At 39.9% G+C, this 13,627-nt stretch overlaps 1 long non-coding RNA gene across 3 annotated transcripts in view; it reads left to right on the top strand.

The window, feature by feature from the left end:
• Positions 1-1,158: 1,158 nt before the first annotated feature.
• Positions 1,159-13,627, top strand: part of LOC311434597 — a 276,505-nt gene continuing 264,036 nt past the window's right edge. For 2 of the 3 annotated variants that reach the window (XR_014691585.1, XR_014691587.1), the window contains exon 1: positions 4,693-4,786. This is a non-coding gene — a long non-coding RNA (uncharacterized lncRNA). Of the gene's footprint in view, positions 1,693-4,692; positions 4,787-13,627 lie in introns of those variants that run through there. The other variant, XR_014691586.1, reaches the window with a different exon arrangement.

Raw genomic sequence — 13,627 nt, 5'->3', positions numbered from 1 at the left:
TATTTTTTCATAGTACCAGGAAAACATCTAATTTGGTGACATTCAACTATCTTATTAAAGGTCTGAAAGCTGAACTGCAGAATTTTGTGTATGCAAGGATCTGCTTGAGGGTAGGAAAGCTCTGCAGGAGGATCTGGATAGGCTGCACCGATGGGCTGAGGTCAACTGCATGAAGTTTAACAAGGCCAAGTGCCGGGTCCTGCACCTGGGGCGCAATAACCCCAAGCAGAGCTACAGGCTGGGAGAGGAATGGTTGGAAAGCTGCCAGGCAGAGAAGGACCTGGGAGTGATGGTGGACAGTCGGCTGAATATGAGCCAGCAGTGTGCTCAGGTGGCCAAGAAGGCCAACGGCATCCTGGCTTGTATTAGGAACAGCGTGACCATCAGGGCTAGGGAGGTGATCGTCCCCCTGTACTCAGCTCTGGTGAGGCCGCACCTCGAGTACTGTGTTCAGTTTTGGGCCCCTCGCTACAAGAAGGACATCGAGGTGCTTGAGCGGGTGCAGAGAAGGGCGACGAAGCTGGTGAGGGGCCTGGAGAACAAGTCCTACGAGGAGCGGCTGAGGGAGCTGGGCTTGTTCAGCCTGGAGAAGAGGAGGCTCAGGGGCGACCTTATCGCTCTTTTTAGGTACCTCAAGGGAGGCTGTAGCGAGGTGGGGGTTGGCCTGTTCTCCCACGTGCCTGGTGACAGGACGAGGGGGAATGGGTTTAAGTTGAGCCAGGGGAGTTTTAGGTTAGATGTTAGGAAGAACTTCTTCACTGAAAGGGCTGTGAGGCACTGGAACAGGCTGCCCAGGGAAGTGGTGGAGTCACCATCCCTGGAAGTCTTCAAAAGACGTTTAGATGTAGAGCTTAGGGATATGGTTTAGTGGAGGGCTGTTAGCGTTAGGTTGGAGGTTGGACTCGATGACCTTGAGGTCTCTTCCAACCTAGAAAATTCTGTGATTCTGTGATTCTGTGACTGTGGAATGGAAATTACAGTTTTTTTCTTTTGCATACTTTCTGTATTGGGCTGACTTCACCAGGTGCTGCAATAGGTCCACTGTGTGAAGTGAGGCTGGGGCCGCCCCGTGCAGGCCCCAGCTGGTCCCAGCTGGTTCCAATGGCCCCACCACAGGGTGCAGCCAGGCCTTACAGCTATTTGGGAGTTTAATAAAGGTTGAAAAATGATGCATAGAAGCTCTGAGTAAGAGAAGAAATAATAATGTGAGAGAAACAGCCCTGCAGACACAGAAGTCAGAGAAGGGGTAGGTGGAGGAGGTGCTCCAGGCACTGGAGCAGAGGTTGGTTTGCAACCTGTGGGGAAGACCCCAGTGAGGCAGGACCTTGGAGGATCACGTTGGAGCAGATAAACACGCTGCAGCCTGTGAAGGATCCCACACTGCTGAAGGTAGAGATAACTCTGACAAAAGCTGCATCTCGTGGACAGCCAATATAGTAAAATGTGGCCCATGCTGGAGCCAGCTGTACCTGATAGACTCGCATTGGAGCATTTTGTGAAGGACTGTCCTGTGTGAGGGACCCCACACAGGAGCTGGGGAGAAGTGTATGAAAAGAGAGCAGCAGGGATGAACTGTTACAAAGTGACTGCAGCCCCAATTCCCCATCCTCCCTGTGCTGCTCAGACCTGGGGGAGGTTGAAGAGTTGGAGATGAAGGAGTGAACTTGAACCTGGGAAGAAGGGGGACTGAAGGTAAGGTGGTTTGGTTTTACCTTTGTTCCTCACCATCCTACTTTATTTTTAATCAGCAGCACTTTATTTATTTATTGTCCCAAGTTGAGCCTGTTTTGCCCATGACACTAACTGGTAAGTGATCATTATCTTGACTCATGAGCTTTTCTATCTTAATTTCTCCTCCTGTCCCATTGAGGAGAAGCAATGAGGTGTTGACTGGCTGGGCATTTGGCAGCAAGCCAAGGTCAACCCACCACTTTCAAATTACAAATAACTGTGACCTGGAGTCTCCTGAAGACCATAAACTCAACCTTATTGTCACAAAACTAATATATAAGACATTGTTATTTTCCTAAAATGTGGCAATATTATTTAAGGTGGATGTAAGTCTTCTTTGTCTGTGTTCCATCTAAATGCCAGGACAGAAAACAGTCCAGGATTTCCATTGGATTTTGAGGAGTGTTCATAGTATTTTGGTATCAAGAAATTCATTTGATTTACATACAGGTATTGACATTTCAAGTGTAAGAATATAGATTGAAGAGTTCGATCCTCTTACCAAGTATTTTTAATAACATAGTGTCCTGGTTTCAGTTAGGACAGAGTTAATTTTCTTCCTAGTAGCTGGTAGAATGCTGTGTTTTGGCTTAGGATGAGAAGAGTGCTGATAACACCCCGATGTTTTAATTGTTGCAGAGCAGTGCTTACACCAAGCCAAGGACATCTCAGCTTCTTGCTCTGTCCTGCTAATGGGCAGGCTGGGGGTGCAGCAAGAGCTGGGAGGGGACAGACCCAGGACAGGTGACCCAAACTAGCCAAAGGGGTATTCCATACCATCTGACGTCATGCTAAACAATATATAGGGGTGGCTAGCCGGGGGAGGGGGGCCGGACTGCTCGGGGTTAGGCTGGGCATCAGTCAGCGGGTGGTGAGCAATTGCATTGTGCATCACTTGTTTGTACACATTATTAGTAGTAGTACTATTATCATCATCATTGTTATTATTATTATTTTCCTGTCTTAATAAGCTGTCTTTATCTCAACTCATGGGCTTCACTTTCCCGTTTCTCTCCCCCATCCCAGAGAGGGAGGGGGGAGGGTGAGCGAACGACTGTGTGGTGTTTAGCTGCCGGCCAGGTTAAACCACAACACATAGCCAGAAGAGTAACTGAAACTACATTGTTAATAAAGTTGATTTTGAATGCTTTTTTTCCTTTACCCTTCATGAGGAAAACTGTTCAAGAACCAGCTGTCCCACTTTAATGATGTGGTCTTTAAACTTGTTTGTGTGGTTACAGGAACAAACTTTTTAATGTACCTGTTCTTAAATTTGCAAAGGTATTATTGAATTGGAAATGTAGAAATAATGAATAACCTCCATTTTACATAGAAAGTATAGATTTTATAAAAGACAGTAGATCATAAAATTTAGAAGTAACTAAGTTATGCTCAAAATAGTAGTTCCATGAACTCAAAGCTTTTTCACGCTGTTATTGAAAGAGAAAAGCGGTATAAACAATGACTCAGTATTTTCATATTTCATTTATTACACACTATAAACTGTATGATTAAACTTAAAATAAAAAAAAAAAAATCTGATTTATAGTGAATTTAATCATTGATTAACATTCCAGAAGGAGGAAAAACAAATGAACATGCTATGAAACATGCTAATGATGATCATAATGATAATTGAGGATGTTCTTAGAATAGATAATATCATAATGAAGACATCAAGACTTTATGTAGATTTTTTTCCCCCTCCAGGTTTCATAACAGGCAGAAGAAACTGAAGGAAAGGGAAATAATTCCCTTTTAATTTCCGTTTATTACAAAGCTGCTTTGTTCCTTGCCTCTTTTTGTATATGTACTTTCATTTTCCTGGACATGAGGCTTTACATAAACTACTAATAAATCCCTCCTATTTGATGAAGACATTGCAGAGCAAGCTTCTGTTTTTAGTTTTAACTTTAGCCTCAGTTATTTTATTTGCTTCTGTCTGTAAACGTGGTCTCAACTGAGTAATAACTCTAAAATTACCAATGTGGAACTGGTATTCCAAGAACAGGAAAAGAGAAACAATGTGGAGAGCTCAGTTTAATTTGTCATGAAATCACCTATATGTCTTTAATGAAGTATGACTCTTAAAAAACTGCTCAGTATACACAGAGCAATGATTTCCTTAAAAAATGAGGAAATGCTCTCTGTGCCTCTAGTGATCTGCAAATGAATGCTTGAGAACTACATCCTAAATGAAACGGACATGATGTAGATAAACCTTTCTTTTCTAGATCATTGATAGGAATATGATAATATAAAACCGTGAGTAATGGTTCATTATGAGATGAATATCATACATAATAAAGTAATTCCAATTCAGATTGTGCATCTGGGCCCAATCACAATTTGGTTAGATTTATTCTGTGGTGGAAAAAAAAAAAAATGGTATAAGAGAATTGGGCACCTAGCAGCAGGATTTAAAGACTATTAAGATTCTGTCTGCCATGACCATTAGTAAGAGAGGGCTATCTAGCAGCCCAAGAAGGGTGGGGAACAAAAATACTCAGTTCCTCCTCAACTTCCACAGTTCCATGGAGACAGGCCATTCCTGTCTCCAAAAGTTGAAACCTGGTCTCACCTTTCCTGATGGATCTTCACCTGCACACCGAAGTTACCTGCTGTTTTCTGTTAGCACCCGCCCTTCCTGCTGTGAAAACTTGAACACAACCAAAAAAAAATCACATTGCTATTCTTCAGCACTATTACAGCCATCTTATTAAGTCGTCAGGTCCAAGTATTTCAGAGCCCTTTTCTTAGTTTTCACATGGAAGAACTTTTTTTTTTAGTAAACTCTTTGCTTCTTATATCATCCCTGCATGAATCTTCCTATTCTGAAGTGTAGTTTCTTCTGCTGGTTTCACTGAATGTTCCTCAGCCCTTGACAGGACAGCTGCTCCCTATCAGGCCATGCAGTCCTAATGGAGACACAACTCATAAGTTTGTGACACAGATGCATTAATCAGGCAGGGTGCATGTTACAGCTCAGGGGAAGGGTGAAGTACTTCTGCAGGCAGCTTTCCCCAGTGATGACCCTGGCTTCACTCATCTGGAGGTGGGTAATGAGGAAGGGCTGCGGAGCGAGGACTTCATCTCTCTGTGCTTGGTGTTCTTGCTGGGGTCAAAGTAAACTGGCTTTTGCTAGTGGAGGCTTGCAGCATTAATTTGTCTTCTTGATGTAAGTGTTAATAAGCTAATATGATAAAATGTAAAGCTACTGCTTGTTATCTTCAAAATGCATTTTTGAAAGGATTGTTGGTCTGAATTCTGTCTATGTGCAAGCTTGTTATTTGAAGTAGTCGATCTAGGAGGTGGGGTAACTTGTCCAAAGCTTGGGGTGTGAACTCAGGTTTGTATAGGCTATCTTTCTGCTGCCCAGGTTAACCGTGAGGCCATAAGCTCCCTTGAGGGGGAGAAGGGCAATTACTTCTTTCATGTGTATTTATCTTTCTCTTACAGTCTTCTAATGCCTTAAGAAAAGCTATAAACTCTGGATGTGTGGGTAGGTGAATGGGGAACATGTGCCCTTTGAAAACAGCAGAGTAATGAGTTGTAGCTTCTTGTTTTGAGACTACTTGTGATTTTTGGCTACTAACTGAGGACTGATTTCTAGGAGTGATGTAGGTGTTCACAACTGTTTTTAAGGTGAAAAAATTACTTGAGTCCTGTTAAGCATTGAATGCCTACCAGCTTTGCCTCCTAGCTTGTACTGGGTCTGGCTGGAATGTTAACTTTCCCGGCAGCAGCCCATTCAGTGCCGTACTCTGTACTTGTAGCTGGAACAGCAGTGTTATCACACCAGTGTTGTGTCTACTGCTGAGCAGCAGTGGCACAGCATTGGGCCTTTCTCTAACCCTCCTAGGGGGTGGGCAAAAAAGTGAGGAGAGAAACATCACTAGGGCAGCTGACCTAAACCAATCAAAGGGATATTCCATACCATGTGGTGTCACACTCAGCAATAAAAGGTGGAAACAGGAAGAAGAGGGGAGGGGTGGGCTCTCGTTGAGAAGACGTTGGTCCTCCTCTCGAACACCGGCTGCGTGCGTTGAGGCCTTGCTTCAAGGACGTGGTCAATCATCGCTCATTTGTGGAAAGTAGAGAGTAATTTCTTTCCTCTGCACTTCCATATAGCTTTCATTTATTTTGTTTGTTTGTTTTCCTCCCTTTTTCCCCTTTCCCTTTTATTTCCCCTTAGTTAAATTGTTTAGTTCATGGTAGTCTTTATTTAATTATTATAATTATTTCCCTTTAATTAAATTATCCTTATCTCAACCCGTGAGTTGTTCTTTGCTTTACTTCTCCCCCTCCTTATCTAAAGGAGGGGGAGTGAGAGAGCGGTTGTGGGGTTTAGCTGCCCGGCACGGTACAACCACCACATAGCTGAATGGTACTTTCTGTCTGGGTGTTTTGTGGCTGTTGCTATGTGCACCTGTATGCTTCAGACATGATATAAAGTGACAACTGATAGCAAATGATATTCACAGCTCTTCGTTGAACTTAATTATTCTTCAGAGACTGGCAATAATCAATTCTTGTAAAAATCATCTGTCAGTCTGTGGTGCCCCAAGTTCTATATGGGGGAGTTGGAGGGAGACTTCTCTGGGGAAGGAGGAGTTTATCCATTTTACTAGCAATGTTCTGCTTTTTCTTAAATTGTCTGACTTTGCTGAAGTGAAAACTGTCATAAGCATCAGTTAACATTGTGAAAATAAAGATAGGAAAACTCGGTGGTGACATTTTGTTTGTCTGTATCCTGCAATGTAGTGAGTACCCTGGGCTCTTATTAAAATTAGTGAATTCTCTGAAAACGCGATCACCACCAAGGAAGACTATGTTCTTTGGTAGTATAAAGCTCAATGTGTATAGGAATATCAAATGTCTTATACTGTTTTGGGTGGCTTTTTAGTTTGTTTGTACTGGTGACACAAAACTGGAGTTGTCATGTTTGTTTATGGAGATAAACAAATAAACCAGAGCTTAACTGCTGGCTCATGAAAGGGGTGGGTGGGAAGGACAAGAGCAAGAACAGAACTAAAGTAGACTAGCTTAAGCTAATCACCTCTATTTTTCTTACACTAGAATGGAAAAAAATACACAATCTGATCCATCTACAGAGTAATTGCTTCCTGTACATGTATACTCTGAAGCTTCAATTGCCTTGCAAGGCTCTGTGATCCATGTTAGTCGAAGTTAGTAGAGGGGGCTCAAAACTCCTACTAAGATGTTGAAGAGTGGCCATCAGCAGCACCTGAGCTGCATTACAAGAAGTGTTGCCAGCTGATTAGAGGCAAACAATCACCTCCGTCAATCAGCAGTGGCATGGCCACACCTGGGGTGCTGGGTCCAGTTCTGGGTTCCCTGGTACAAGAGTGACGTGGATGCTATGGAGATAGTCCAGTGAAGGGCCAGAAAGTTAATGGAGGGGTTGGATCATCTTTCCTAGGCAGGAAGGCTGAGAGAGCTGGGACTGCTCAGCCTGGAGAAGAAAAAGCTTGGAGAGGTGTCTCTTCAAGGTATAAAGAGGTGAAGGGAGAGAGCAAAGATGATAGTCAGTCTTCTTTCAGTGGTGCTCAATGGCTGGATGAGAGGCAAATTAAAACCTGTCACTTGCATCACCATGAGGATAACTGGCATATGCTGCACAGAGAGGTTGTGGAGTCTCCCTCCTTGGAGATGGTCTAAAGCCATTCAGACAAGGTCTTGGGCATCCTACTGTAGGTGGCCCCTGCTTGAGCAGGGGGAGTTGAACCAGAAGATCTCAACTATTCTGTGAAAACAAAACTTACTTGTATGTATGGTATTGTGCCTAAAAGTTGATGGGGGGTAGGGGAAGGTACCATGTGCCAGGACAGCAAAGACCTATCAAAAAAAAAAATTGTAATGTGAATGACGTTCTTCTTTTTAAAAGCATCTTTTCTCACTTCAGTTGTTAGATTTATTCTGTGAAGTGGTGTGGCTTTTTGTGTGCCTCTTGGAAGTGATTTGTGGATGATGTTTTCCAGTGGATGATGACTTCCTGTCTTCATATTCTCACACTCAATAGGAACTGCTTTTGTGTTTATGCTTTACCTGTTATAACCATGTGGCCAGCCCATCACTGCTTGGCCTCTCTAAGTAAGGCTTCAGTTGATGTGCAGTCAGTGTACTAAAACTTCTGCTGCTATTCAGCGTCTTAAACCGACTCATCTGGAGCCTTCTAAAATTACTGACAGTGTTTTGTGGTTCCCTCTGCTCTTACTGAAAGGCTGTTTCACTTCTGAGGGTTAAGACCTATCTTCTAAATACTGGTTAAACTTACAGGACTTATTCATAAGAACTGCACTTGCGTTTTTTTCCTCTGCTGTCCTTTTGTCTTCTGTGAGTTGGTGGAGTTGGATGTAAATTTTAGTTTTTTATCTTCCTACCATTTCTGCTCTAAAGAGCAGTGTTCTCCCTTGTCTTTCCCGTTGCTAGGTTACATGCATCATGCTTATTCAAGATGCATTTACATGGCACGAAATAGGACTCTGTAGAAATGTTCAAGCTAGATCAGTAGTTTAGGTGAAGCATTTTGGGTACTGGCAGCATTACTGCCACAATAATGTAATGTACTGTCTAAACTAAATTACAGCACAGATAAGTGGTTTCTTCTAGCTAATGTAACTACCCCTACAGATCATCATAGTCCATGTAAAATGTGAGGGTGGTTATACTTGGTGGTTTGCAACTATAGATACTTTACGCATGTTTTGAGTAGGTCTACTTGCCTTCTTATACCTTGTTCTAGTTTGGTGACTTTTGTTGTGAACTCTAAACCTGTAATTAACAACATCCAATAAACTGGGAGCTGTTTATCCCATTTATCTGCTTGAGATTCAAGGTTTGAGCAGGCATTTGTTCAAGTCAAAGGTTCATCTTCCTTGACATGTGTATTCACTTTGTGGTGAGGTTCCTTTTCAGAGGTAGTAGTATTTATGAAAACCTTAATAAGGTTTACTCAGAGTTTTCTGGGAGTTTGGAATTTTGACATGTATGAGGACTGTGATTAATCATTATTGAGTCTATTCAACAACACCTAATGGAACTGAAAATTATGGCCAGAGTTTTCAAAAGTTACTTATTCTCCAATATGATTAGCTACTATCTAAGCTTTTTCAGCAATGCAAAAAGTAGCACAAATATCTGGTATTTGTTTATTTTTTCTGTTCTCTTTACAGCTGAAAAGGATGTAAAACGTTGCTTCAAAGATATTTCAAGTTAGTTTTAATATATTTATCACTATTTACTTGATTACAAAGTGAGATAAAGTTCCTGCTTGAAGGACAGTGAGATCTGTGGTGATTCCAGTCTCTTTGGGAGGGTTTATCTTTCTCTTTCATCATTGCTCCTGAGAAAACATTTGTATTCCACATTTTCTGGTTCCAAGCAATGAATTGCTGTGAGGATAGAAGATCAGCAACTATTTCAAAATCTGTCTATGTAGAATATCTATGAGACGATAGTCTGAGGAGTCTAAAGGCCTTTAAAGAGCTTTAGTTGCACTCTTTGATCCAGTGTGGCACAAAGTCATTTTGTCATGTTCAAAGATAACATATTTCTATGACTGAACAAACTCAGCAATGCTAATAGTCATACCCATTTTAACACATGGCACATAGTTCAAACCACCTTTATGTTAGTAGTCTAAATCACATTAGGAATAAGATTAGGGATCTGAAATGGGCCATAAGTGGTTTGAGCAAAAACTTAGTGATAGTTCTGTAGCAAGTCCTCATACACAGTTGGTCAATTCTGTCTATAAATTCAAGCCTTTAAATTCTGTCCTACTGAAGAACACTCAAAGCATCTTACACAAATAATGTCTGTTGCCAGTAAACTTCTTGCATCTCAGCACAGCATGGCCTGAGTCAATTGCTAGTTTCTCATCTGGATAACAATAAAGACCTGTTGTATGCCTTCTCTGGTCTGAGAAGGATCCTTATAAGAAGTCCTGTAAAATAAACTTGGAAAAGAGGTAATGTTTTGCCTTCTGCCCAAAGGCAGAATCAAATGTTCCTGTGTTATTCCTGATGAATATTTATCTGGTTTGTTCCTAATAATGGAAATTCTGCAGCTTTCCAGGCAATCTTTTTCAGCGTTTAGTCATCTGTAGTACTATGTGCTTCACCAAAGTCTCTTGCTGCTATTAAACCCACTGCTGCTTCCCTTATCTTCACTGGATATGAAGAAGCATATATTCACTTCCTACTTAATATTTTAACATGTAAAAGATAGAAAAGCTGTTATCACTCTTCCTTCAGTCTTTGTTAAACCAAATTATATTATTCCCTTTCAACCACGATCATGCTTGCTTATTACTCTTAAAATTCCCTCTCCTTGCAATCCCAATTGGTCCACATTTTTCTTGAACTGCATTACCCCAAAATGCAACAGTGGCTTTTGAGGCTTTACCACCACCTAATAGCACTGAGTAATTTCCTTATGTATTGTGGAGGAGTTATTTATTTTTGTAATAAAAAATAAGGAAAAAAAAAATAAAAATTATTCTTCCTTATATTTGCCAGTATAGCAATTGAGAAGAGGAGAGAGAATTTATCTTTGTAGTAAACTAAATTTTCTGTTTAGGTTCTCAGACATCACTCAAAGTATAAAAGGGAAGATTATATTTCAATTTAACTTCTTATTATGCTTTCTGAAAAATAAATTACTTCAGATTGTTGTAAAATTTGTGTGTAGACTAAATTCTCTTTGCAAAATTATGAAAGCAACAGAAAATACCTGTTTAATGTACTGTGCTCCCAGTATATTTGATTCATCTTTAGCAACAAATATGATATTTTAAGAGATCCCATAGCATGGACCAGTAAATGTTTTTATTTAGGTTATACACTGAATTTCCCATGTCTCTATGACAGATGTGGATGATGTTACAGAAAGTGGGTTTCCATATAGCAATACAAGTAGCATAGGTGCCCTGTAGAAATGCGTGGTAGTTTGGCATGACATGGCTAGGCTCCCCATATGCAAAGTTATATGTATACCATGCACCAGGACGCATTATCACCACCAAGAAATTAATCAATTTTCATGGGGTGTCACAGGCTCAGTCTATTAGGATGTTTCACAAATTGGCATCTTGACAGTGCCCCTCCCGTGCACTTTCCTTGCGTATTATACAGGTCTCTTGAACATATCTTCAAAAGGTGAGGGGAGAAAAAAAAAAAAAATGCAGGAACTCTCCATGGTAATTCAGTTGTATAAAATGTAAACTGCTGTGTGTTGGAAACAGATACTCTGCTTCTGTGGACAGCATCTAAAAGCAAAAGTTTACATTTTGCTCCTCTTCCATTTTCCTCTCCTCACCCTTCTAGGGAAATGACAGAGATAATGACCTGATGTTTGACTTTTGTGAGTCATGGCCTTGGTAGCAGAAGTGCCATAATTATCTCATTGCTGCTATCACAGCATTGTAAATATTAAATGCAAAAAACAATGTTTCAATAGCTTTGAGGTTTTGACATTAACTGAGAAAAGCCAGTGAGCTCAGAGTTAATGTTTCATCTCTTTAAGTTAATTTCTTGAGTATTTTTAGTACTTTTACTTTTGAAGCCACAAATTATTATTAGTAGTAGTAGAATAAAATTCTGGAAGTCCATCTCTGTACTGGTGATTACAGTCTGCTATCAAACATAGCATGGGATTCACTTAGTGGACAGGATCCTTTAATTAACTTTCACTGCATGCCACCTGTATCAACAGATTTTTAGGAGTTAGACTGACACATAAGGTATAAATTATGTGCGTACGCCAGCTTCAGCAGCAATGGAAGGGAAACCTCAGATTATTTTTGAGCCTCTATCACTTTCTTCTTAGAGAGTTGTATGTCTGCAGCTGTATTGGTATAATGGTAAATAGGGAGAAGTGGAGAAAGCAAAACTGTGCAGGTTTATCTGAATTTCTTCTATGGACATTAGAAATATCAATTTTATTATCATCCTTGTTTTCTTTGTAGGTTATTCTACTTAGACCTTAGCTATTGTTGTATGGCTAGTCATTAGGGAACCACGTTTCTTGTCTGAAAAAAGTCACTGACTTTTTTTTTTTTTCCCACTTTGGCCTCTGTGTGGCTGTAAAGCAATATGTTACTGTTAAACATGGTAAATTCCATTAAGAATAATTCACAATAGTGCATACAGCTAATTGTGAAGACAGCAGAGGTAAATATCTGCAGTAGTACTTCAAGAAGTGTACTGAAAGGGTTGTTGGGCATTGGAATAGGCTGCCCAGGGAAGTGGTTGAGTCACCATCCCTGGAGGTCTTTAAAAGACGTTTAGATGTAGTGCTTAGGGATGTGGTTTAGTGGAGGACTTGTTAGTGCTAGGTCAGAGGTTGGACTCGATGATCTTCGAGGTCTCTTCCAACCTAGATGATTCTGTGATTCTGTATTAGGAACTGCTTTTGACATCTGAGGCTTTCACGGTACAATTTTCTTCTTGCTGTACTGTTCTTATGCTGAAGCAGGGGTGCTACTCCTTGGTATACTTCTATAAACAAGAGCTTAAAATTGTATGTATGTTGGAGTCGGAACAACCAAATTAAATGAAAAACTGCTAAATAATAGCCTTAGGCAAGGAAAATGAGCTGAGAAGATACTCCTTTTCTACTGTGTGTACTTGTGTTTAATCAAAGGTTACTTCTGAAGGATTATGTTGTCTTTGTGTGCTTATTTGAAATTAGATTAGGACAAATGCTTAACTTATTGTTAAAATGTTATACACAATTTTCCAAAGAACACTTCATATGTGACCTACTAAATATTTGTAAACAAAGCGCTTCTTCTGACTGAAGCAAAATTGCTAAAAAAAAAATAAAATAAAATAAAAAATATATACATATAGCATAAGGTTTTGTGTCTTTTTTGTTTGGTTGGTTTTTTTTTGTTTGTTTACTGAAATGTTTTCATCTGTGGTATTCTGATATTTGCAGTTAGTTGCAATCCTAAACTCCATCTTCTATTGAACATTAACCAGATGATGATTTGTGTTTTTGCAATTCATTGTAGTAGAAATAAATCTTCTATGGATGTTCCATCTCTCCTCTCTATTGTTCATCTATTTATTACTTTGCTATTATTTGTAGTCTTTAAAATTTAGCAGACAACTACCTAAGCATGCCCTTTAATCCAGCCTTGACAGTTTACAACAGGATGGGAATTTGATAGCAGATTGAAGGATCTAGCTGACACAATGACAGTGACAAACTTCCATATAACCTACCTGTTTTTGCAGAATGTCTTTTCAAAGCATTGAAATGTTACAGATTCATTTAAAAAGGAAAGGTAATACATCTGCCAGCGTGTGTGTTTATTTTTTAAATAAACAGAAGCCCCAAAATATCTACTGAAAATTTCACATAATCTAAAATGTTTACAGATCTTAAGAAAGTAACATTAGAATAGCTCTCTATGTGGCCACTTTTGAGAAAAAAAAAAAAAAAAAAAAAAGAAAAAAAAAGAAGACAAATATCAACAGTAAGTGAGAGTATGAGCAGGGGGAAACACAAAACCAAACAAATCAGGCTTATTTTGCATTTAATGATAGAGTTGTGGCTTTAAAAAGTGACTCAGGCTATTAATTGGCTCAAAGCAGAGGACAAATAAGAACAACAAAGGAGGCTATAACAACTGTTTCAAATACGTGAAACCTTTTGTGTAGCACTAAACGGAGGAGGGTTGTTCATACACTTCAGTATAAATCTGTCTAGCTTGTTGTTGAATCATGAAGTAATATCTTTCAGAAGATTAAACTTCTCAAGTTCAAGTTCTTATTTATTTTTCAGGATAATTAAGTGTAAAGAAGAGGACAAGTGCATAAATTATTCCAGATTACTGAGTTTGGGAAGGCCTAATTTGGAATGG

This window comes from Aythya ferina, assembly GCF_964211825.1.
Source record: "Aythya ferina genome assembly, chromosome: 1".
Taxonomy (NCBI): domain Eukaryota; kingdom Metazoa; phylum Chordata; class Aves; order Anseriformes; family Anatidae; genus Aythya; species Aythya ferina.
The sequence above is the reverse complement of the archived record's forward strand: the minus strand, read 5'-3'. Positions and strand labels throughout refer to the sequence as shown.